Genomic DNA, 27395 nt, shown 5'->3' with positions numbered 1-27395 from the left:
CTAACCCTCCCAAAAAACATTCTGCATTTTTACATTTTCAAAAAACATAATTTTGTATGTTTTTAAGCAATTTGAATTATGGGGACACTAGAAATGTCCTCATAACCCACATTTATAGCATAATACCAATGCGATTACCAGTTTGTTACCTAACCCCCCAAGCACCCCCCCCCACACACACACACACACACACACACACACACACACACACACACACACACACACACACACACACACACACACACCCACACACTTGCCTACTTTATTTTTACCAACTTTGTTACAATTACTGACTTATAAACACTGTCCACAAGTCAGTTTTTGTCCATTTTTCAATCCAAATATTTTAACATGCATATAGCTGCATGTGGTCTGCTTATCTGGAGGTCCATTCACTTGAAGGACATCGTTCCAAACAAGCATTCAAAACTCATAAAACTATGGTATAAATCTAAAAATGAACCTCTTTGTGCCCTGCAGATTCTGCAGCGTCCACTAGAGGGTCTTTGAGGAATGTACATTGACAAACAGCAGGTAAAGGATGCTTAGTTAGCCTGCAGTTAGCTGAGAGTTTGAATTGATAGGGTATGCAAAATGCAGTGATTTTAAAGGGAACTTCAGAGTTGAGATTATTCATTTTTATGAGATTACTGACTTAATGTTTTTGGTTTATCAGTTCAGTGAAACCTCATTTTCTAAACTTCTTTCCAAAGGAGTGGTTATCTGCCAAATAGTGTGTTAAAACAGTAATACAATTTATGCACAAATCTTAATGTCTTCTGATTTCTAGCAGTTGGATGCCAACAGCAGTAAATCTCCAGTGTTGACTTTTAGGGCTAATAAGAAAGAAGCTAGAAACAGGTTGGGAATACGCAAATGGTTTAATAGTCTATTTTTTTCTTTATAAAATAAGCACTGCATGAATCATTTAATCTAAGTAAAAGAGAGAGAGAGAGAGAGAGAGAGAGAGAGAGAGAGAGAGAGAGAGAGAGAGAGAGAGAGAGAGAGAGAGAGAGAGAGAGAGAGAAAGACAGACTTGGCTCATTTATGACAGAAATCTCTGGATGCACTAGTTTTATGGTTTTCATCCTTATTTCCATTAAGGGATTTCACTTTTCATTGTCTTCTCAATTGATCCATAAACATAATTTTTTTCAAGGGAGAATGCACAGTGGTTATTAATTAAATTTTAAAGCTATATGCCAACAACTGCAAAACCAGCATCAGTCATTGTGTGTTGTACTCTGGATCACAAATGATTTCACAATGATAATAGGAATGTTATTTATTATCCCTTTATCACTGCACATATCATATAATTTCAGTCATGTTTAATGCTTGATTATAGAGGGCATATTAAGGTCATCCGAAGCACAGATAGCACTGATATCGCATTGTTAATCAAACAAAGCTTTTGTGGTTGCAATGACACACACACCATCAACTTCACAAATAGAAACTTTTTGTAAAAAAACCTAACCTATACATATATATATATATAATATGGATATAATACAAATAATATAAATATTTAATTTTATGCTATGGTAACACTATCCAATAAGATTATATTTGTTAACATCGTAGTTACAAAATACTTTTTCAGCATTTATTAATCTTGGTTAATGTTAATTTCAGCTTATACGAATACATTTTATTTAATTAAAAGTTGTGTTAACATTAGTTAATGCACCAAGAACTAACATGAACTAAAAATGAACAATTGTAATTTTATTAACTAACATTAACAAAAATGAATGAATGAATGCTGTAAAAATATATTTGTCATTGTTAGTTCATAATACCTAATGCGAGAGAGGCTGAATCGTCCCTCAGAACGAGGGCGATTCGTGAGCGAAGCGACTTGAGACTCATGTCCTCACAGTGAGGACAGTCTGTCTCCATGAGTGCTGACTCTGCGTTTGCGCGGCCCAGACAGAAAACGCAGCTCTCATGCTTGTCTGAGGGTGGGATGTGTCTCTCGCACAAGGAACACTTACGGAACAACATCTTGAAAAAGACGTGAACGCGTAAGTGGCTCTTCTAGATATATAAATATAAATATAGATTTATATTTATATAACTTATATAACTTACATTTATACACACAAGTACAATTTTGCTTTAAAAGGATACTCTACACCTGCCGACGCGCTGCGGAGAATCAGGATGCTGAGGTCCGTTCACCAGCGAAGCGTCAAGCGGCGAGGCGGAGTGATGTTCGCCGGAGCACTGCAGGGGAGCGGAGAGTCTTCTCGCTGCCGTGAAGATTCCGTCCGCTGACTATTGTGAATCGACGGCGAAGGTAGAGGGCTTCGAGACAAGAGGTAATCGCTGCCTAAAGGAAGAAATTCTGAGGAAATGGTGTCTGTGCACCTGTTTTATAGCGGTCAGTTCGCGCCGAAACGAGCAGTCAAAACAGGCTGGCTCAAACACCATAGCCAATATTAGAATATTGGCGTTATTGTTATTGAGGTTTCAAATAGGTTGTGTATGAAGGCACTCCCCATATGCGTTAGTAACGCAATGTCAAGTGGACTGAAGTCATAAGGGAACTAATTTTAACGAATGGAACCTTATCATAACTGTTATCATATATGTATATACAGTATAGTATAATTATTAACTTAAACAAAAGACAAACACACACACTGACGGACATGTCCGTAAACAATCTCTCTCTCATCACATCACCGTCCGCAATCGGCCTTTATCCCTCTCGGAGGCTTAATTAGCTTGATAAGGGACCGGGTGTGTATAATCACGACCCGGCCCCACCCTCCACCCTTTCACATTCCTCCCTCGTGCATTCCTCCCTTTCTCATGCCCCCGGCATGATGTACACCGCCCCCCCCATTTCCCTGGAGGAGGGCGTGCCCTAAGCCCCATCTGCCAGCAGGTCATCCCCATCTACCTGGATGAGGGAGGGGACAAGGGAAGGGAAACAGAAATATTTAAAATGGGGGGTACTTCCTGTAAAAGTGTAGTACCCCCCCAAAAAATACTGTAAAATTTAAACGAGAGGGAAAAGGCCAACGCGGCTCGGCAGTGAGAGAGAGAGGAGAGAGAGATGGAAAAAAAACAAACTTACTTGCCAGTTCTCCTATACGCCGTAGCTTGTTCCTCGGCCACCCTCCACCCTCTAACAGGACGACAGCCGTGCCTCTCTGGGCAGATCGGAGGCAGTCCTCCAGCCCCTGGCGGACGGAACGCCCTGCCGCGTTCTTGGGGAACAGAAGGGGTCTCCCCAGCCCCTGGCAGCGGTTCTCCCACTACAGGCGGTCGGCAGCGAGCCCCTCCCTGCTCGCGGTCGGCGGCCGTTCCTCCGCTTCCATGTGCCCACGGCTGCTCCGTTGGGGTGGTTGGTAGTGGCGAGAACTCAACTACGGCGTATCCCTCCCCCTTTCCGGATTTTGACACCAGTGTAAAGCAGTTCAATGGAAAGGAGGAGGTGAGAACCGGCTTGGCGATATAAACAATATTTTAATTATTAACTTAAAAGACAAACACACACGACGGACATGTCCGTAAACGATCTCTCTCTCGTCGCACCACCGTCTGCAATCGGCCATAATCCCTCTTGGAGGCTTAATTAGCCTGATAAGGGACCGGGTGTGTATAACCCCGCTCTCCGCCCTGTCACAATGATCTATTCTTTGTTTCTGTAGTTTTGCCATTCACTAGTAGAACTTCCTACAAACAATTTACTCTGGTGCTGGTTGCATATCATTTTTAAGACTAGTCTTACTAGTTCCCTTTCAATTCAGTTCACTCAACATTGCTGTAAGCACTATGGGGAAGTCCTTCTAGACGACCTTGTTGAAACCCTTATTCAATCATGCCAATCCTCCGATTGGCAACGTTGTCTGAGCCTCGCCCCTTCATGGGTGCAGTTAGCCTATATAAGCGGGCACTCATTCACCATTTCTTCAGAATTTTCTTCTTTCAAGACTACGAACTACATCTTCATCTTGGAACCCTTCTACTTTGCTGTTGATATACACTTACAGCAGACAGAACTTCTCAGAAAGATGGGAGCAGCATGACTCGTCACCTGTGCTCAGCGCCAGAGAGGCTGTTTACTCCCATGTACCAGTGAAGAGTTCTCCACATCGCTGTCGAAGACACTCATGTTGAACAGGTTCTTTGCTTCAGAGTGATGCTTGTCGTTGATCAACATGGCACTTCAGAGAAACTTCTACCTGATTCCCACAGTGCTCTGGCTGGAGTTACTGTATCCTTTATACTGTATACTTTATATATATATATATATATATATATATATATATATATATATATATATATATATATATACTAAAAGAGCCGCTTGCGTGATATGTGTCTTTTTTAAAGATGTCGTTCAGCAAGTGTTTCTTATGTGAATAGCACATCCCACTGTCTGATGAGCATGAGACCTGTGTTCACTGCCTGGGCCGCACCCACGCACAAGCAGCTCTCATGGAGATAGACTGCCCTCACTACAAGTGCATGAATCTCTGGACTGTGCACTCTAGGATCGACCTCGTTCTGAGGGAAGATCCAGCCTCTTGTGACCTTCCACCAGCCTCTTCTGTGTTTAGTCCAGAGGGACCACATGATGAGGCATGGCGGGGCAGTAAGTTTGAGCAGGAAGAATTAGAGTAGTATCTCATGCCGGCGCAAGCCCTGCAAGCCCCCCAAAATTGTGATCTAATATACTCGCCTGTACAATATTCAAGTGATGAGCTCCAGCCCCCTATTGGAGTGCACATCCTCATTATGCTTGGTGGCTCTGACAATGGGTCACTCACAGCTTCAGGCAAGTGGTTCACAGATGATGTTGCTGCCTCTTCCCCCAGCGAGGGTGAAGAACACGCACACTCCATGGACAAGGAACTTCTTTGTGTTCTCACGAGAGCGGTTGAAGAGCCTCTGTAAGAAGAGCCAGAAAATTCTCACCTGAATGAATGGTTTTTGCAACCTGCAATCATGAAACCAAGATCTGGAGGAATGCACCATTCTTACCGGAGGTCTATGTGGAGCTCACGAAGACCTAGCGTGCAGTCTATTTTTCACGCACTCACGTCAGAGAGACTGCCATCCTCATTAAAGTGGACCACACAGAGGAAAAAGCCTACTCAAAGCTTCCCCCAGTGGAACAGGTGGTCGCAGCTCACCTCTGCAATAATACTTCCATGGTAAATTAATCCCACCCCGCACACCCCTCCAAGCCATGTCAACTGATGTCCGCACTGGCTGGAAGAGCTTTTACAGCAGTGGGCCAAGCTTGTTCAGCACTCCACAGCATGTTGGTGCTCCGGGTTTTTCAAACTAAGCTCCTCAAATAAATGGATGACCAAAGCTCTCATCCAGAGCTGTTCAAAGAGTTCTGCACCGCTACAGATTTGGCGCTCTGATCCATGAAAGCTATCACTCAGGCCATCGGCAAAGCGATGAGCAGCCTGGTGGTTCTGGACCGGCATATTTGGCTAACTCTCATGGAGATGCGTGACGCAGAATAAGCCACCCTCCTCGACACCCTGGTGTCGCCCTACAGTCTCTTTGTCAACACCACGGAAGGCTTTTCATTGCAGTGCAAAAGCAATATCAAGAGATTAAATATTTTCTACCAAAAAGAAGCAGCACTTTCCCTTTACTGGTACAATACTGATCTAATTTCAGTCAGTGCTCGGCAAAGAATCCATTTCTAGCTGCCCCAGCGCAGCCGTAAGCTTCTGCTGAGCCATCTGCAAAGCCATGCAAACTGTGGCCCAAGCATAATGCACCCGCCTACTCAGCACAAAAAATGCGCAAATGCAAAATCCTGGCTGAGCAGCGGAAACTCCCTAGGGAGGCGCCCAGGGGGCATCCTTACCAAATGCCCAAACCACCTCAACTGGCTCCTTTTGACGCAAAGGAGCAGCAGCTCTACTCCGAGCTCCTCACAGATGACTGAGCTCCTCACCCTATCCCTAAAAGAGAAGCCCGCTACTGCTGGAGGCAGTCCTCCAGCCCCTGGCAGACGGAAACCCATTTCGGCCACTTGTACTTGCATTCTAGTTCTTTCGGTCATGACCTAGCCTTCATGACCATAGGTGAGGGTAGGAACAAAAATTGACCAGTATATTGAGAGCTTTGCCTTCCGGCTCAGCTCTCTTTTTGTGACAATGGTGCGATAGAGCGAGTGCAATACCGCCTCCGCTGCCCTGATTCTCCGGCCAACCTCCTGCACCATTACCCCTCACTCGTGAACAAGACCCCAAGGTACTTGAACTCCTTCACTTGGGACAATACCTCCTTCCCCACCCAGAGTACACTCCATCGGTTTCCTGCTGAAAACCATGGACTCAGATTTAGAGGTGCTGATCCTCATCCCAGCCACTTAACACTCGACTGCCAAGCGATCCTGTGAGAGCTGAAGGTCATGGACCGATGATGATATGAAGACTATATCATCTGCTAAAAAGCAGCGATGAGATCCCCAGCCCACCGAACCGCACACCTTCCCCAACCGACTACGCCTCGATATCCTGTCCATGAATATCACAAACAGGATTGGTGACAAAGCGCAGCCCTGGCGGAGAACAACCCCCATATGGAATGAACTCGACTTCGTGCTGAGGACCTGGACACAGCTCATCCACACTCTCACTTGGGAAAAGCACACTTTTCCCCAGCTAGCTCTTGTGCAATCTCCATTTTAGCCTCAACTCTGTGAGCATGCGCACACACCCAACGAATGAGCATGTACATTCTTTGGTGTTTGTCTCAGTTCAAACTGGGGAAAACGTTGCCACAGAAGTCATTTTAAAGAATGCTGGGTTTTGTGGCAGCAGCATCCAGCTTCATAACTTTAGGTGTGTTACATATGAGACCTCTCCAGTACTGGCTCAAGCGGCATATTCCACTGGAGCCATGGGCGCATCGCGGTGACTTGCTGCTGTCTGGATGTTCTAATACCATGGACACCGCTGACCTTCTACCAACAGGGTGTTATGCTGGGTCAAATTTTCAGAAGAAAAGTGGTGACCACAGATGCATCCAACGCAGGTTGGGGCACGGTGTGTTGGATGCCTGACTTTCAGCAACTGGACAGGTGTGAAACGGATGTGGTACATCAACCATCTAGAACTACTGGCTGTTTTTCTAGCTTTGAGAGCTTTTCATTCCGACATTGTGAATCACATCTTTCTAATTAATTCGGACAACACAACAGTAGTGCCGTATATAAATCGCCAGAGTGAACTCTGATCACCACATATAATGAGCATGACACAATACCTCCTCCGATGGAGTGGGCGTCATCTCCTCTCACTGTGTGCGCCACATGTCCCAGGCCATCTGAATTTTGGAACAGATCTATTGTCACACCAGCGAGTATTACCAAGGGAATGGAGACTACATCCTCAAACAGTGATTAGGCAAAGCGGAAGTCGACGTATTCACCTCCGCGGAGAATGACCACTGTCCCCTCTGGTACTCCATGTCCCACACACCGCTGTGCGTGGCCGTGCTGGCTCACATATGGCCAGAGAAATGCAAGTTTGCATTTCCCCTGGTGCACCTCATTTATTCTGTTATCAGCAAAGTCTGAGAGGACATGGAAACAGTTCTGTTAATTGCAGCAAAATGGCCCAATACGTCATGGTATCCAGAGATGATAGCAATACTAGTCGGCCCTCTATGGGAAATACAGCTGAGGAGAGACCTTCTCTCTCAATCACAAGGCACAATTTGGCATCCACAGCCAGAGCTCTCACAAACTCTGAGTTCGAGCCACTGGAATCTGTTGAGCTGTGGGTGCTTCCCTTTAAGACTGCACTCTTATTGGCTTTGGCCTCATTTAAATGGGTGGGTGAATTGCAGGCACTGTCGACTGACAGCTCATGCCTGGAGTTTGGTCTAGATCTGTCAAAAGCCACCATTAAACCTAGAAAAGGCTACGTGCCTAAGGTTTTATCAATGCCCTTCAAGGCTCAGGTGGATCATTTGCAAGCCTTCTTTCCCCACCATTTAATTCAGATGAACAGCAATCTATGCATTAGGTGAAGGTGAGCCCACCCGTCAGTTTAGGCTGTAAGATCAGCTCTTTATTTGTTATGGAAGATGCACAAAAGGAATGCCTGTCTCCAAACAAAGGGTCTCTCACTGGATCCTTGATGTGATCGCCCTTGCTTACGAATCACAGTGCACGACTTGCCATATTGGCATCTTAGGGAATCAAGGTTACATATGGAGACGTTATTCATCTAAAATGTTGGTCTTAAATTTTTCAATCAGTTGCATAATAACGTCTAGTCTTCAGTCTAATTTAAGACCAAAATATAAAACAACACACCCCAAGGCTAACCTTAGTTTATATTCTATGTTGCCATGGAAAATAACGGTCATCTGGCCCAGAGGGGGCTTCAGTTGAGGGATAGAATGGGGTTCAGTTGAGACTTTGTTGAAGACTTTGACTTCTACAATGTTAACATCATTTCTTGTGTTTTTTATTATTTGGGTTAAAATCACTAAATTTGTTAATTAGAATGATTTTTGAAGCATTGCATTCCTCTACTAAGCAAATATTTTCAGCTAATGAAAACTGTATTGAGCGTCCACTGTTGGCCAATTTTTTAAGCTGTTCAGTGTCTTACATTTCCCACAATGCAGTTTGAATTAGACGGTCTTACTAAAGACAGCTGTGAGCTTGTTTTGTGCAACAGACTTTCTATGGTGTCTTTAGCTAGTCAGACTAATTGTTAGACAAAGTCTTCAGTTAATGGCAATGTTTATGGAACTGGCCCCTGGACTTCCATACATGATTTAAAAAGTGCAGTCCTGTGTTTTTGGTGTATATATAGGTTTCATTTGAGAGAAAGGTGTTGAAAAGTAGATATGAATTTCATCCTTATTTTTAATTAGATCCTACATACAGTATATTACTCATTTTATGCTCCTGCATGTCCAGTAGAGCATTAGAGCATCACTAACTCTCCTGTAGCACGTCTGAGGCAGTGGACCAATCTTAACTTTGAACACACATCACATCCTAAATGTAATAAGCAAGCTTTATCTCACTCATAAAGAAAACCGTGGATTGGCAAGTGTTGAGACTAATCTGATCTGTTGGGACAATTAGTTTGTCAATATTTCTGGTAATCATTTAATGACTAATCCTTTTAATGAATAAGATATGGGATATTGCCAGCAAATTGTTTCTAAAACCACAGGCATTTGACAGAAGCCTAACAATAAGCAGTCACAACTTTGGTCTGTTTGGAATCTGGTTATATGAGGTGTTAGTTCTTCACTGTAGTCTTGTGCACAGCTTAGCCTGTCTGCGTTTGTGCGTGGGAGACCCATCATTGCATCTCTCAGATGTGGGTGTGTTGTGGTGCAGTGGTTACAGGAATGTTCTGGGCTTCATACTTCAGCTCTGCAATAAGCATGTGTGACATGCTGTCGATTGTCATAGAAAATATTTTTGACTCCATAAATGAAATATTAAATAAACAAATGTTTTGAAACTGTGGATGCAAGATTACATTACATTATGTGTTAACACAAGACTACTGTGAGAAAAATCACTTTAAATCCAAAGGAATCTCCAATCTTTCAACTCCAGTCATGACCATGTACTGTAAATTCAATACTATTTTGCAAGGTACTCACAAGGTTACCAGAAATTACTAAAATTAATGCACAGGAATTGAACAAGGAGTCCTACTATTAAAAGTATTTAACTACTGTATTTTTTGTTAAAATACCTTTTTCTTTATTATTATTATTTTTCTTTAATTTTATTACACAGAAGATTTAATAGAAGTGCTATAATGAAAAAAAAAAAAAAAAAAACAACAACTAATGTTGACCTTTTCACTTTTAACCCTTTGGATTGTTATTATCTGGAATTTTATGAATATCTCGGTTCATTACAATGGCAGAGGATAGTGCCACATTTTAAAGGGTGAACTATTCTTTTTATTGACATTTGTTTTCAATCTGGAATATTTCTTTTAGGCTTTACGATAGTAAATGTATTGAGCTAACCATGAGCAATCACTATTAAGCAAAACTATTATGCAAAATTGGTGCAGCCAAGACTGATTTCTGCTTCCTGCATTAAGCATTGTGAAAGGTGAGTTTGACTCACAACCATGATGTTCAGGATGTTCAGGCCAACATACAGTGTTAAGTCTGGAGAGTTGACAACATACAGATGTTCTTTTGTTCTTTACAGAGAGAGACAGACTGAACAGATCATTTAAAGGGACCTTCAGTCAAAGAAATGTATTAGGTACTCCAAAGCTGTCAGTGTATCTGAGCATAAAGATCTTAATGGACAAAGAGGGTGGTCTTTGATGACCTGAGATGAACTGCTTTGAAATTGTCTCAATTTGTTTAATATTGTAAAAATAAATACAATTAAATGACCCCATGAAACCAAAAGTAATGTTTTGAGGTCATCTACATGCTAGAATTTCCCTTAAAGTTCACAAAATGAACTTTTAGCAGATAAATGTTTTTAAAACAGTCTTTTTTTCATGGGAAAACAGATAAAAAATGTTGATGACTCATTTTGCATCCACAGGATGTATACCTACACATTTGAGTCTAATACAATGCTCTCAAGAGTGAGAATATTCTGTCTGCCCCGTCATCCTGACACCAGTTAGTATTCATTCATACATCTTAAAAAGTCATAAAACCTTGGAGCCTGCTAAGAACTTTTCTCTAAATGAATACCATTTACTTACATAAATGTATTTACCTTTTCATATATTTAACTTACATTACAGTATATAAATCCACTTTGCATTAAACGTGATCACATGGGAAGTCAGCATGTTGTTTCCGAGATTTCCAGTTCTCTAGGATCGGCCACATTATGATAAGTCACGAACAAGTGCCATTTCCTATCAGACATTTTTGCATCGGCTCAAGCATGTTTACCTTCTCTTGTGGCACGACCGAAAGCACATTGTATCAGAAGTGTGGGAGACCCAGGTTAGGCTGTTGAAACCAGGAAGTAATCGCATTCACGTAATCAGTGATGAGTGCGACTCAGAGGTTGCATTTTTCCTGTAACATTATAATTTTACTCCACTGAAGGTTAGGCTTAGGGTTATGGTTGGAGGGTGCAGTTTATAAAATATGCATTTCTCTTCACTGTATTACATCCTGTACAGCTGGAAACAACTTGCTTCACAGCTCGCTTTTGGTGCCCCTCCGTAGACATTAAACACTGAAAATTGAGCTCACGATTCCTTATGCACAACAACAATTATCGCTTTGGCCACTGGGAGCAGTGTGCCGAATTTTAGTAAGCACACATTTTAGCTAAAGAAAAGTCAACCAGTTTTACTGTGAGATCAGTCTGATGCATTCAGCATTGCATAGGGCTGATTTGTAACATTTGGAAGAGCTGGTAATTCTATATGCTGCTGTTTAACATGATGCACTGTGGTCTCCATAAAGGAATCACTGGTATTAGAACAAGATTTACGCAATGCATGAGAGTGCAGTGGTAATATGCATGCCATGATCCTTTTATAAAGTGTTTTAATGGTGTTCTAGAGGCAATAACTTGGTTTTATTAATCAGGATCAAGGGTGAGAGAGTTTCTTGAAAAGCTCTGCACTGTGTCACATCCACCTACTGCTCTGGATTCACAGTTTTCAGCAGGGAGGGCACTCAGTGGTCAAAGCACTTGTGTTAATCATTCTAAGAGCCCTTCAAATGGTTTTGCCCTTATGCATCTAGTATCATTTTCCTTTGATTGGCTTTTATACCATGTGCATATTACTGTCATATTACTGTGTGTTTTAAGGAATGGGGAATTTTTCTTTTTTTAATAAAAATATGTTGTTATACAAAGCTATCCTCAGGACTTTCTGCATGTTGTTGAGTCTGCAAAACTAAATTATGTTAGAGTTAAACCTTACCTGTCATCATTTTTACTCCTTACAATTTAATTTAGACCATCAAAGACAGTAATTTTTTTTACAGGTCATCATGACATCTTTCTGCTAATGAAATAATAAGTGTTTTTCTGCTGACAAGCCCATCAAATCATGTTCCTGCCCATTTTTACTTCTCTTTCATTAAAACGGCCAGTGCTAAATTTGACTCCCGTGTGAACCTGGTCAAATTTTAGAGCAAAGAAAAAATATATATATTTTACTTGTAATGCTTAAGTATACTTAAGTATGTTTTGGACTAGATACTTTGACATCTAATTGAGTACAATCTATAAAACATTACTTGTACTAAAACTTTGTACTTTTTCCACAGCTGCCAGTATGTAGGAATGCCATATTGGACATTTGAGTAAAGTTTATGTACCAATGATGGTTAAAGGATTAGTTCACCCAGACATGGAAGTTCTCTCATTATTCACTTACCCTGATGCCATCCCAGATGTGTATGACTGTCTTTGTTCAGCAGAACACAAATTATGATTTTTTGAAAATATTGAAGCTCTCTAGTCCTTCTACTGCAAGTAAATGGGTGCCATCAGGCTGCTGGCTATTTGACGGTCCAAAAGGCATATTTAGGCAGCATAAAATTAATCCACATGACTCCAGTCGATCAATTATTGTCTTCTGAAGCAAATCGTTAGGTTGATGTAATTAACAAATCGATAATTAATACTTTATTAACTTCCTGCCAGAAGCAGATGCATCAGTAATGTAAGCACTATGGCGTGTTCACGCGAGAAATAGAGGAACAAACGTTACACGAGAGTTAGGTCATTTCATACATCAATACATTGCTGGCCAGAAGCAATGATGTAAAGTTAAAAAAGTTTTAATTATCAATTTGTTTCTTAAACAAACAGACCAATAGTCTCTCCAAATAAAATATCGATTTATCTTACATTGCCAGTCATGCTTCTTGAGTGTCATGTATTATATAGGCTCTGTTAAATTATAGAGAATGTAAGTATAATTAATCATATTGCTCTGCTGACCCAAATCACCAAGGCTAGTATTTACTGTAATTATCATTATCCTATTCCTAATATAATGTTCCAAACTGATGTTCCACTGTAATTCCAGAGTATGGTCATCATTTGTTTTATAGCACCTAATGGTGGTATCCTCAAACTGCAAATGCACAGAGTGAGTTTAGAATTTGCAATGAGAATAGATGTGGTTTTCAGTGCAATTACTTTTATTTCTCTCAAAAATAGCATATTAGGCCTTATGCCACTACATCCACTGTTTGCACACATATCCCCCCAGATAGCACAAACACTCCCATCCACAGCCAGTTGCGCATTGCCCAGGCATTAAAAAATTGCACTTATATTTACCACTCTCATGAAAGTTGGATAAAATGTAGGACACTGTCATAGGGCATATTTACTTTAGCCCTGCACCTAATGCTGGTACGAAAATAGGGCCCTTAATGTTAAGCACATTTTCAATCATGGTCCTGGTTTTGTAGATTGAACTTTGTGACAAATAGGCTGCTCTTTGTATCATATAACCATGCACATACTGTAACCACGGAAAGTCCCCTAATCTACATGGGTTCGAATGGGCCTAGTTGAGGTTGTCATGTACTACACTTGGACATGTGCATTCACATCTGAGCACCAGATGAACATCTTCCCTACATTGTGGTAGACTGAAAGACACACTAGAGCATGTCTTCCCTCCCTGTTGGAAATGTCAGCATTGTTTAGATCTGCATACTGAGAAAGAATCAAATCCCATTGACAAATTTGGTTGGAGGCCCTTATACGGTGTTTCCTTTACAGAGCTTGACTGACTGCTGACTCCCAATCTGCCAACCTGTAAAACAAAGGCTACCACCTTTTTCATGACTTGGCCACTGCTATGCTTTTACATTATTTTGATATAAAACAAATATTGGCTTGTTTTTAGTCAATACTATCTGGATCATGATTCAATTTATCCAAACATAGGCCCCAGCTGGCAAAGAATTACAATTGACTGTCCAAATACATTCTTTGCATTTTTACTCAAACGGTACCACCTCTTTGGTGTTCTCAACTGTATCCAACAGTTTAAATCATACAATGCCATAATTGTGCCTTAATCTGTTCAATATATATTCAGTTCAGTAACTATTAACTACTTTATTGCACAACTACTATTTAGCTCTATCCAACCTTTTGTGTGTAGCCATATTACCTCATGATTTCCCCCAACGATTTTCATGATTTTATTTTTTTGGTCTGTTGTTTCAATGCAGCGACAGTGGATAGTGCCTCACTTGTTCAATGAAAACTGACTAGGATTTCAGGTTGTTTCCAAGTCATTCTCATGACAATTCATAATAATTCGTGCAACATTGTGAACATACCATATTGTACGATTTGCCTTGTATGAAAATACCCATACACCAACCAATCAACAAACACATTTTAAAATCAATACGACTATATATGCATCACATTTTTATACCCTCCTATCCATAACACTTTCTTTTAAAACAGGAAAACTGATCCTTTTTAAGCTTTAAAGTGACTGTATTTCCACCTATTTGTTGAAATTTTCAAATATTCTAACAATAGGGATTTCGCCAAAGTAGCGTTAACCAGCCCCGTAACTACCCAGAATATGATCAACTGCATCTGTGTCTTTCTTTCTCTATCTTCTCTACAGAGGCTTTGGGGTCCATGTGCCCTGCAAGTTGCCATGATATTTCTTGATAAGTGCTCTTAATTGTTGAACTATCACCATAACAGCTCGTACATATTAGGAACAGTTGATTTAATGCTAAACTACATTAACTTGTCAAAACGAGCTAGGCTGTATTGCGTTAGCCACTTGAGTGCAGATCATCTGTGTGTGACATTTTAACTGTGTTAAATAATTTAATAGAAATCCCCATGGGGAGGTTTTGAGATGCTAAGCATCAGGTTAGCTGAGGTTTTAAAGATGTCTGCTGGTCTGTATATCTGTGTGTCACAGGAATGTAATGGGGTGTTTGTTGGCCATCTGTCTGAAATGCTCTCAGGGGAATAGTTTATTTTGAGAGAAATGTAATACCTTAAATTGTCAAAACAACTGATACAAATACAAACAGAACAATTGATTTGTGATTTGTCCCTTTACTAAGTTGGTATGACTCTCATTTATGTTATGTCTTCATGCCTTTTATGTGTTGGTGCTCAACTCATGTTATTCAGGATCTTCAGTACACTTTAACATGAATAACTTTCATTAATATAATTCACAAACATTATACAACAGCAAGTTCATGTCCTCTGATCTGATTGGCCATAGGCAGCTTTCCAAGAGTGCTTATATTTAGTATAACAGCACAGTGGCCGCTCTGATTGTTGCCTGATGGCATGCAAAAATTGATGCTTATTTTTTAACTATTTGCTGTGGCGGGGCAAAAATAAATAGCTGGTTAAATTTAGTCCAAAATGTACATTACGTGATATTAGCTTCTTGTTTATGGAACTGTTGCGTAAAAGTAAAATCTCACTCACAATTGAGCTGTTCTCAGTGTTGGGTAGTAACGGAATATGTGTAATCGAGATTATGTAATCAGATTTCGAAAATCACTTATAATTGAATTATATAACATTTTTAAAATGTGTTAAAATTAGTTACTTTTTAATTGCTTACATGATTACATTTTTGATTTCATTACAAATCATCCAACTGCAATAACTAGTACATAATTTTTATGCTTCCTAAATTTGACATTAAACATTAAAGCATGATGAAGGTCGCAAGGCCAAAACTTTGAATTGATCAATTTGAAATTTTTGCAAGCAATAGGATGTTTTTATTTTACATTAAAAGTTAGTTTCTTCTATTGCATTTCTAGTCAAATGGATGATAGTTGCCAAAAACTATGAATGACCTGGACAACATTTACTGTATATGACAAGAAATTCATTAATTAATTCATATCATGAACCAGCAAAGAGGGTGTGCCATTATTATCACAAGGATACGGAATTGATTCTGTTGTTTTAGAATGTAAATGTCTTCTTTTGGATCTCCTTATTGTGGGAATATGGTATCAGAGCATTTGTTTTTGTTTTTAATTAAACTGGCTTTTGTCCATTACAATTAGTGGAACTACAGAAAGAACTACGCCATTTAATTTCTTGGTAAAATATTGGAGAGCATCTCTCAACGATGGTCACACTCCAACACATCTGTGACCATCTGAATGAATGAAAAAGCAAGTGTAGGACAACTTTACCTGGCCTGTTCCTTGCCCTTAAATGTTCCTCTTCTCCCATGGCCATCTGGTATTAGTTCTAGGCTCATCCGGTTCTGTCTCCAGTGAAGGAATTTCAGGAATACGTCCTGGATCCATGCCCACATCCGTTCACACAGACCAGTGTTTTGAATTACACCCCTTTTAAATGGCTCAGAGGAGCTAGCTGTGTGCAAGTGTGTGTCATCTGTTCACACAGAAGAGTGTTTTCAATTAGTCTCTTTTAAATGGCTATGAGGAACCTGTGGACCAGTGAGAAGAGGGAATCAGTGATTGGGGGTTGACCTCTGCTTTCCCTTTATGACCTTGTGACCAAGAACGAAACTGCATATGTGGATGTATGTGTTGTGCATAGATATATGTATGTGTGTGTGTGTGTGTGTGTGTGTGTGTGTGTGTGTGTGTGTGTGTAGAGAGAGAGAGAGAGAGAGAGAGAGAGAGAGAGAGAACCTCTACAGGACAGATCAACAATCAACAATAATTTAGAGGATACACTCCCAAATTTGTGGGTGTTTCCTCAACTTTAGGCACATTTAGTACTGTGAAACATACTGTATTTCACACTGTAATTATAATGTTTTTGTCTACTAACAATGTCTAACAGATTATGTACTTGCATAACAAGATAACATTTTTTTCTGAAATAACAATCTCCACAACAGTGTCATTTACACCATACCTCAAATTTTGTTTTCTGTTTAACAGAATTCGGTGGTAGAAATTATGCTAACATTTTTAATGTATTTGGAATGAAATGTCCAAGTCTTGCTAAAGCTAATTTCATAGCTAACATTTTATGTACCGGTATCCCAAATACACACAATTAAATAATATTTTCACACTTTTTTGCATTATTTGGCAAAATTACAGCTTGATTGAAAATGACACCCAATAAAAATATTAGTCATATGATATTTGTGAAATTTAGCAATATCATTAAGTTTTGAAGAAACAATAATACAAAACTTCATAAGGGCAAAATTGTTTGGTGTGGCACAAACTCATAATATTGGAAAAAATTTTAGAAATATATATATATATATATATATATATATATATATATATATATATATATATATATATATATATATATATTTTCTTTTTTTAAATGGTTTATTTCACTCTTTGTTTACATTATATTCTTTTATATGAGTTCTCATAGTTTAATTTTAAATGTCTGGGTCTGGGAAAAATAGTAAAATATTTACATAAAATGCATTTATGAAGTACCAAAAATGAATGATGAAGGCCTGGCAAAATATTTCCAATTAGATTTTACCTTCATTAAATAATAATAATAATAATAATAATAAGAAGAAGAAGAAGAAGAAGAAGAAGAAGAATAAGAACTGGAATGTACATTTCCTGAAGAAAATGTGAGTGGTGTTTGCCGTGGCAAAACTCGTCAAATAGCATTTTATAACTGCTGAGATATGTGTTTTTTTACTCGGTTGCTAGGGTACCCCCATCTGGTTGCTAGGCAGTTACCATAGTGATATTTATCAAGTCTCCTTGCTATCCTGAGTAAAATCAGTCAACCCGGAAGTCTCTAAGATGTCCTGATCCAGAGTTATGTGATTTGTTACTTGGTTGCTAGGGTAACCCCTCCTTGTTGCTAGGCAGTTACCATAGTGATACTAATGAAGTCTCCGTGCCATCCTGATTGAAATAAGTCAACCCGGAAGTCTCTATGATTTTGTGATGCAGAGATATGTGATTTGTTACTCGGTTGCTAGGGTAACCCCATCTGGTTGCTAGGCAGTTACCATAGTGATATTAATGAAGTGTCCTTGCCATCCTGATTGAAATAAGTCAACCCGGAAGTCTCTACGTTTTTGTGATGCAGAGATATGTGATTTGTTACTCAGTTGCTAGGGTAACCCCATCTGGTTGCTAGGCAGTTACCATAGTGATACTAATCTAGTGTCCTTGCCATCATTATTGAAATAAGTCAACCCGGAATTCTCTACGTTTTTCTGATGCAGAGATATGTGATTTGTTACTCGGTTGCTAGGGTAACCCCATCTGGTTGCTAGGCAGTTACCATAGTGATACTAATCAAGTCTCCTTGCCATCATGATTGAAATAAGTCAACCCGGAAGTCTCTACGTTTTTCTGATGCAGAGATATGTGATTTGTTACTCGGTTGCTAGGGTAACCCCATCTGGTTGCTAGGCAGTTACCATAGTGATACTAATGAAGTGTCCTTGCCATCCTGATTGAAATAAGTCAAACCGGAAGTCTCTACGTTTTTGTGATGCAGAGATATGTGATTTGTTACTCGGTTGCTAGGGTAACCCCATCTGGTTGCTAGGCAGTTACCATAGTGATACTAATCAAGTGTCCTTGCCATCATGATTGAAATAAGTCAACCCGGAAGTCTCTACGTTTTTCTGATGCAGAGATATGTGATTTGTTACTCGGTTGCTAGGGTAACCTCATTTGGTTGCTAGGCAGTTACCATAGTGATAATAATCAAGTCTCCTTGCCATCCTGATTGAAATAAGTCAACCCGGAAGTCTCTACGTTTTTCTGATGCAGAGATATGTGATTTGTTACTCTGTTGCTAGGGTAACCCCATCTGGTTGCTAGGCATTTACCATAGTGATACTAATCAAGTCTCCTTGCCATCCTGATTGAAATAAATCAACCCGGAAGTCTCTCTGATTTTCTGGTGCAGAGATATGTGATTTGTTACTCGGTTGCTAGGGTAACCCCATCTGGTTGCTAGGCAGTTACCATAGTGATACTTATGAAGTGTCCTTGCCATCCTGATTGAAATAAGTCAACCCGGAAGTCTCTATGTTTTTCTGATGCAGAGATATGTGATTTGTTACTCTGTTGCTAGGGTAACCCCATCTGGTTGCTAGGCAGTTACCATAGTGATACTTATGAAGTGTCCTTGCCATCCTGATTGAAATAAATCAACCCAGAAGTCTCTCTGATTTTCTGGTGCAGAGATATAGTTATTGCTAAACGGTTGCTAGGGTACTCTGTGTAGTTGCTAGGGAGTGGCTTGGAAGCTGCCAATAATGAAACTCCAAAGGCTGCTTGTTAGTATGAATGATATAAACCAACTCCCATGCCTCTGTGACATTCAGAATGGAAGATATCCCTCTATGGATTTTTGTTGCTAAGGTGCTCGACAATGGTTGCTAGGAAGGGGCTAGGAAGTGTTGAGGTGATTCATGATTGGCTGTTTGCTGCCCTGAGTCAAACGAGACCACCCTTGTGTTTCTATGACACTTCTATCCAGAGATATCCCTTTGATGTCTTTCATTAGAAGTCTAAGGGACTTGTTGCTAAGGTGCTCTAAATTGTTGCTAGGGCGTGGCTTGATAGATTCAAAATTATCCTGAGAGACTGATTGGTCGTCTGAGTAAAATGAGCCCGCCCCCTTGTCTGTATGACACTGTGATCCAGAGCTATGTTCAATACAATATCCCTATGCAATTTCATTTCATGGGCCGTCCTACACCATTGTAAGTCAATTGGGGCAAATTTGGGCAGCTCCTGCCCCCCAGGGGTGCAACTTTTACCCCATATTGAGGTATGCTCTTACAGAGCCTGCCAGCCTCTTCAAATGTAGCAAATCACACGTTTCTGCGAAATCCTCGCTCGGAGCTGTGACGCGTCAAAGTTTGTGGCAATGTTAAGTCTATGGGATTTTTCGGCCGGTTTTTTGCCCCTGGGGCAAATACCATACCCCCGATCGCTTATAAAAGTCATAGCACACGTGTCCTCAATAGGACGTTCGATTTGACACCTCATTCGTGGGTCTACGCCAAACGGTGCGGGACGAGTTAGGTGCCGAAGTTTTGTACAAAGATATAATAAAAATAAAAATAAAAATAAAAACTAGATGGGTACATTTCCTGAAGAAAATGTGAGTGGTGCTTGCCGTGGCAAAACTCGTCAAACAGCATGCTGTAACTCGAAAAGAACAAAAATCACGGTCGTAAATAAATCAACCCGGAAGTCTGTACGATTTTCTGGTGCAGAAATATGTGATTTGTTACTCGGTTGCTAGGGTAAGCCTGTGTGGTTGCTATGCAGTTACCAAGGTCATACAATACGCGGCTCCTTTCCATCCCGTGCGAAATAAGTCAACCCGGAAGTCTCTACGTTTTTCTGATGCAGAGATATGTGATTTGTTACTCTGTTGCTAGGGTAACCCCATGTGGTTGATAGGCAGTTACCGTATTGATACTTATGAAGTGTCCTTGCCATCCTGATTGGAATAAATCAACCTAGAAGTCTCTCTGATTTTCTGGTGCAGAGATATAGTTGTAGCTAAACGGTTGCTAGGGTACTCTGTTTAGTTGCTAGGGAGTGGCTTGGCAGCTGCCAATCGTGAAACTCCAAAGGCTGCTTGTCAGTATGAATGATATAAACCAACTCCCATGCCTCTGTGACATTCAGAATGGAAGATATCCCTCTATGGATTTTTGTTGCTAAGGTGCTCGACAATGGTTGCTAGGGAGGGGCTAGGAAGTGTTGAGGTGATTCATGATTGGCTGTTTGCTGTCCCGAGTCAAACGAGACCACCCTTGTGTTTCTATGACACTTCTATCCGGAGATATCCCTTTGATCTGTTTCAATAGAAGTCTATGGGACTTGTTGCTAAGGTGCTCTAAATGGTTGCTAGGGCATGGCTTGATAGCTTCACAATGATCCTGAGAGACTGATTGGTCGTCTGAGTAAAATGAGCCCGCCCCCTCGTCTCTATGACACTGTGATCCAGAGCTATGTTCAATACAAAATCCTTAGCCATTTCATTTCATGGGCCGTCCTACACCATTATAAGTCAATTGGGGCATTTTTGGGCAGCTCCTGCCCCCCAGGGGTGCAACTTTTACCCCATATTGAGGTGTGCTCTTACAGAGCCTGCCAGCCTCTTCAAATGTGGCAAATCACACGTTTCTGCGAAATCCTCGCTCGGAGCTGTGACGCGTCAAAGTTTGTCGCAATGTTAAGTCTATGGGATTTTTCGGCGCTTTTTTGCCCCTGGGGCAAACACCGTACCCGATAAGCTTATAAAAGTCATAGCACACGTGTCCTCAATAGGCCGTTCGATTTGACACCTCATTACGTGGGTCTACGCCAAGCGGTCGCGGGACGAGTTAGGTGCCGAAGTTTTGTACGGAGATATAAAAATAAAAATAATAAGTATGTGAGATTACAATAGTGATGCTTTGCAAGCACCACTAATAAGTATGTGAGATTACAATAGTGATGCTTTGCAAGCACCACTAATAAGTATGTGAGATTACAATAGTGATGCTTTGCAAGCACCACTAATAAAAATAAAAATAAAAATAATAAGTATGTGAGATTACAATAGTGATGCTTTGCAAGCACCACTAATAATAAGTATGTGAGATTACAATAGTGATGCTTTGCAAGCACCACTAATAAAAAGTTGAAAATGGTTTGAATTTTTTTTATCCTCTTATGCCTCCAATTCTACAACAGTCAGCCTTTGCACCTTATCACGTGACTTGCTGAGCACAGTACCGCGGAGACTTAGCACGTGTGGAGGTATCCACTCACAACCCACCACGTGCCCCACCGAGAGCGAGAACCACCATATAGCGACCACGAGGTAGGTAACCCATGTGACTCTATCCACCCTAGAAACCCATAAAATTGGTTACTTAGGAAGCCTGGCTAGAGTCACTTAGCACACCCTGGATTTGAACTCGCGAATCCAGTTACCCACGCCCCCTAAAAAATGGACACTTTTAATAAAAATCAACCCTTGGAACTTAAAAGTGCGCAAAGTTGAAGAAACAAATCTCATACTTCACTATCCAAAATCCACTTGTAAGATTAAACAGTGTAAATACTATATTTGCTCAAAATCTCTGTCGTAGCCTGATGATGGAAATCCTTTAACTTGAACATAAATTGTCAAACTAAATGGGATATCAATGAGAGAGAAACAAGGTTTTAAGGGACTGCTTCATCTGATGTTTTAAATACAGAGTATGCTCGTTAGGATTTCATGTTACAACCAGTGAGTCCCAGATATCATGTTAAAACTGTAGAAGTAATCATGTGCTGATCTGGACTGGATTCCAGCAGTGTGAGTGCTGTATTCGTGTCAAGATTTAACAGATCAAACAGTGATCATCCATGCGGTTCAACCATCTATTATCACGCTAACCCTACATGCGCTCCCTGTCGGACACTCCAGTGTTGTCTTTGCTCGCATGACTTCCTGTCTAAACAGGTTACGATATGTCACATCCCCTTCCCAAAACAGTAACACAGGGAAAAATAATATGAATACAATATACACTCACCTAAAGGATTATTAGGAACACCTGTTCAATTGCTCATTAATGCAATTATCTAATCAACCAATCACATGGCAGTTGCTTCAATGCATTTAGGGGTGTGGTCCTGGTCAAGACAATCTCCTGAACTCCAAACTGAATGTCAGAATGGGAAAGAAAGGTGATTTAAGCAATTTTGAGCGTGGCATGGTTGTTGGTGCCAGACGGGCCGGTCTGAGTATTTCACAATCTGCTCAGTTACTGGGATTTTCACGCACAACCATTTCTAGGGTTTAAAAAGTATGGTGTGAAAAGGGAAAAACATCCAGTACACGGCAGTCCTGTGGGCGAAAATGCCTTGTTGATGCTAGAGGTCAGAGGAGAATGGGCCGACTGATTCAAGCTGATAGAAGAGCAACTTTGCCTGAAATAACCACTCGTTACAACCGAGGTATGCAGCAAAGCATTTGTGAAGCCACAACACGCACAACCTTGAGGCGGATGGGCTACAACAGCAGAAGACCCCACCGGGTACCACTCATCTCCACTACAAATAGGAAAAAGAGGCTACAATTTGCAAGAGCTCACCAAAATTGGACAGTTGAAGACTGGAAAAATGTTGCTTGGTCTGATGAGTCTCGATTTCTGTTGAGACAATCAGATGGTAGAGTCAGAATTTGGCATAAACAGAATGAGAACATGGATCCATCATGCCTTGTTACCACTGTGCAGGCTGGTGGTGGTGGTGTAATGGGGTGGGGTATGTTTTCTTGGCACACTTTAGGCCCCTTAGTGCCAATTGGGCATCGTTTAAATGCCACGGCCTACCTGAGCATTGTTTCTGACCATGTCCATCCCTTTATGGTCACCATGTACCCATCCTCTGATGGCTACTTCCAGTAGGATAATGCACCATGTCACAAAGCTCGAATCATTTCAAATTGGTTTCTTGAACATGACAATGAGTTCACTGTACTAAAATGGCCCCCACAGTCTCCAGATCTCAACCCAATAGAGCATCGTTGGGATGTGGTGGAATGGGAGCTTCGTGCCCTGGAAGTGCATCCCACAAATCTACATCAACTGCAAGATGCTATCCTATCAATATGGGCCAACATTTCTAAATAATGCTTTCAGCACCTTGTTGAATCAATGCCACATAGAATTAAAGCAGTTCTGAAGGCGAAATGTGGTCAAACACAGTATTAGTATGGTGTTCCTAATAATCCTTTAGGTGAGTGTATGTTGTAGGATCAAACACATTTGAAGAGCACACATTTCACAATTTGAAGCTGTTATTATTTGAACCTGTTTTTACTGTTATTACTATATAAAAGTAATCCTACAAGCACTTCCTGCAAGAAACTAAATAAATAAATTGCTTCTAGTGAAACAAACAAAATGGTATTTTGATTATTCTGCTTCATATTGCACTTGAAGCATATCAAAACACATGGACAGTGCATTATGCTTAACAGAAACTTTTTATTCCATCAATATTGTAACTTAGATTTTTTCTTTTGTAAGTAACTCCCTTGGAAGTCACAACATCGAACAACCTTGGAGCTACAGATTTTACCAGTCTTGCTTCAATGTTCCAGTATTTACCATCATGGATCTTTACTCTATTGTCAGGTTGGAGTGTGTCAAGTTTCCTTAACCTCTGTCATAGTACATTTTCTGTATCTGCTTCATCCTCCTTTTTTCCTGAATGACTCTGTCATTTTTATTCGTTATCAGGGTTATAGCAAGTCGAGTTTTAAGTTTCCTGTATAAAACAGTGGTGATTTCTCTGGGACAGCAAAGGCTTCTCTGCTGGTGTAACATGCCTAACAAATAAATATTTTATTCATCCTTTCATTCTCATTGACATTTTTACCTATGTATTTTCAATCGCTTTCCACTCCTAATTCATCTACAAATGAATAGCAAAAAACAAGTTCCCCGTCTGTCACTCACTTCGACGTTGTGTCGATGAAGCGACACTAGGGGTCTCTCTTGAGTGCCGAATATGCCTCTGATCTATAAAAAAGGCCAATGAGAATTAGGCAGACAGTATTTGCATACCCCGCCCCCGGACATACGGGTATAAAGGTGGAGAAATACGTTGAGTTCATTCAGAAATTTTCTTTGGAGCCGATGGTCGTGTTTGCAATCAGCTGCGAGTTACACACCTGCCTGCTATTGGATCTACGGCGCACTTCAGTGGCTTTTCTCCTTCTCTGCACGGCAGTGCAGTTTGCCCCTAGGCGCTTCAACAGCGCAAAAAACTTAAAAGAGATTTTTAAAAGAGTGATTTTCTCTGAAAGAGTGATTTCCTCTAAAAGAGCAATACACAGCTGGCGTTTTACGTCCTTTTCAGGACGCATCCTTATAAAGATGCCCTTCTGTCCCTGTGTAGTTCCTGGATGCGGTAGAGTGCTGTCCGCTTCAGACGGCCACAGGCGTTGTCTCGTGTGTCTGGGTTGCGATCACACCGAGGCAGCATTTGTGGATGGTTCATGTTCTTACTGCGAGAACATGACCATGGCAACGTTGCGGTCACGGATCGCTTTCAATAGAAAGCACGCCACTCCATCCGCCCTCCGCATTGCTCCTTCTTCCCATGGGATTGAGGACTGTGCGGCTGGCGATGGAGGCAATCTGTGGGTGGCAGCAGGTGCAGCTCCGCCGGGTATGTCCCCTTGGACCACCCGCCCCCCGGCATGCTCTTTGACTCCCGTCCATGCTCGAGGCAACAGCGGCTCGCCTTACAGCCAGCCTGCCTATCCTCTAGAGCTCGAGATGGATGAGCTCGCCGCTGCATCGGAGAGCGTGGCGTCTGACGCTGATGACTCCCCTGGGCTGCTGCCTTCGGGCCAGAACGCCCAGGCTGAGGCTGACGCGCAGATGTCCGATATGCTTGCCCGGGCCGCTGCCAGCATGGGGTTGGACTGGAACCCTCCGTCCTCCCCACAGCCATCGCGGTTGGACGACCGGTTCCTGGGGGCTCCGCGCCACTCACAGCCACTCCCCACCCCCCCACCCCCCGGTCCCATTTTTCCTGGAAGTGAATGATGAACTGACGTCTGCTCTCGCTACCCTCCATGGCAGAGCGGCCCATGGGTACACAGCGATTCCCCAGCTGGACAGGGCTGTTGCACTCCACCTGTGTCCCAAAAACCCTACCACTGTACTCCCCTTAAAGGCCTGTAGGACAACATCTTCATTGACTGCCAAATCCTAAGGCGCCACTGGACACGCTGCTTCCACCCTGCATGCCATAGCCATCCTGCAAGTCCACCTGGCCAAGGCACTGAATAAACTGCACGGGGGTAGCCCTGATCTCGACGTGCTGCAGGAACAGCGCTCAGCGACCAACCTCGCCCTCAGAGCCACGAAGGTCACAGCACTGTCTCTCGGGCAGGCGATGGTCCAGGGACGTCATCTGTGGCTGAACTTAGTCGAGATGCGTGAGACCGACAAAGTGCACTTCCTCAATGCCCCTGTCTCCCAGTTCGGCCTCTTCGGCGACACCGTCGAGGACATTAAACAGCAGTTCTCTGCTGTAAAGAAACAGACAGAGGCCATGTCGCATATCCTGCCCCACCGCAAACCTGCCGCCATGTGCCATGCCCCGTCTGCTCACCGAGGGCGTCAACCTCTCTTGGAATGTATTGAAGACATAAAAAAGTGGTTATCGAGTAACTTTCTCCAGCTAAACAATGATAAGACTGAAATTATTCTGGTTCTGCTGAATCTAGAAGCGTTCTTGCTAACAAGCTTGGCCAACACTTCTAACATGTTAATTCGCATGTGAGGAATCTTGGTGTCATTATAGATTCTGACTTGGGTTTAGTCCGACAGATAAATTCAGCAGTGAAAAATAGTTTCTATCAGTTACGAATGATTTCCAAATTTAAATCAGCTTTATCTTTTCAAGACCTGGAGACTGTTATTCATGCTTTTATCACCTCTCAATTGGATTATTATAATTCTCTTTATTTTGGTCTTCCTCAATCCTCTCTGTTCCGTCTTCAATTAGTTCAAAATGCTGCAGCCAGATTTTTGACATCATCAAAAAAAAGGGATCATATTACACCAATCCTGGCCTCTCTGCCTGGCTTCCTGTTTATTTTAGGATTTAATTTAAAATACTGTTGTTTGTTTTTAAAGCTCTTAGTAACCAGGCCCCATCATATATTAGGGATTTATACAGCCATATTTACCAACTAGGTCTTTAAAATCTGCAGACAAAATGTTAATGCATATTCCTTGGTCACGTTGTATACGCAAGGGTGATAGAGCATTTGCAGTTGCTGCCCCTAGGCTATGGAATCAGCTACCACTTGACATTAGACAAGCTTCATCGCCTATTTTTAAACTTAGGCTTAAAACGCACTTATATTCTGCAGCGTTCTGCGAGTATTAAATGAGATTGTCTTGCCGCTTTTTTTTGTATTTTGTATTTTTTTTTAATGACGTTTTAATTTATTGTAGATTCATCTGTACATGACATGTTTCTTTTATTTTAATGTATTGTAGATTCATCTGTACAGCACCTCGGTCAGCTTTGCTTTGTTTGAGTGTGCTTTAAAAATACATTTTACTTACTTTACTCCTGCGGTGAAGAAACGACCTGCTCTCAGCCCAAGCGTCGAGCACCCCACAGGAATTCGACGCCCCCCTTTTCACGGACCCCCTTGAGGACCCGCAAGGCTCCCAGGCACTCCTGAGAAGATCGACCCAGGGACCAAGACGTTAGCTCCGGAGCGGGTAAGCGAACCGCTCCGTTCCCCGGTGGAGGGACTGGAGGAGAATTTTTTTGTTGAATTTATTTCATTTGCCCCCTAGACGGGGCTGTGGTACCCACATTCTCAGTAAAAGAGCTATTTCCTTTGTCTATGGGTCACCTGGACCACAAATGGTGTGCGGAGCAAGGTAAGTGCT

This window comes from Xyrauchen texanus, chromosome 37 (assembly GCF_025860055.1).
Source record: "Xyrauchen texanus isolate HMW12.3.18 chromosome 37, RBS_HiC_50CHRs, whole genome shotgun sequence".
NCBI classification, from domain to species: Eukaryota; Metazoa; Chordata; class Actinopteri; order Cypriniformes; family Catostomidae; genus Xyrauchen; species Xyrauchen texanus.
The sequence above is the reverse complement of the archived record's forward strand: the minus strand, read 5'-3'. Positions refer to the sequence as shown.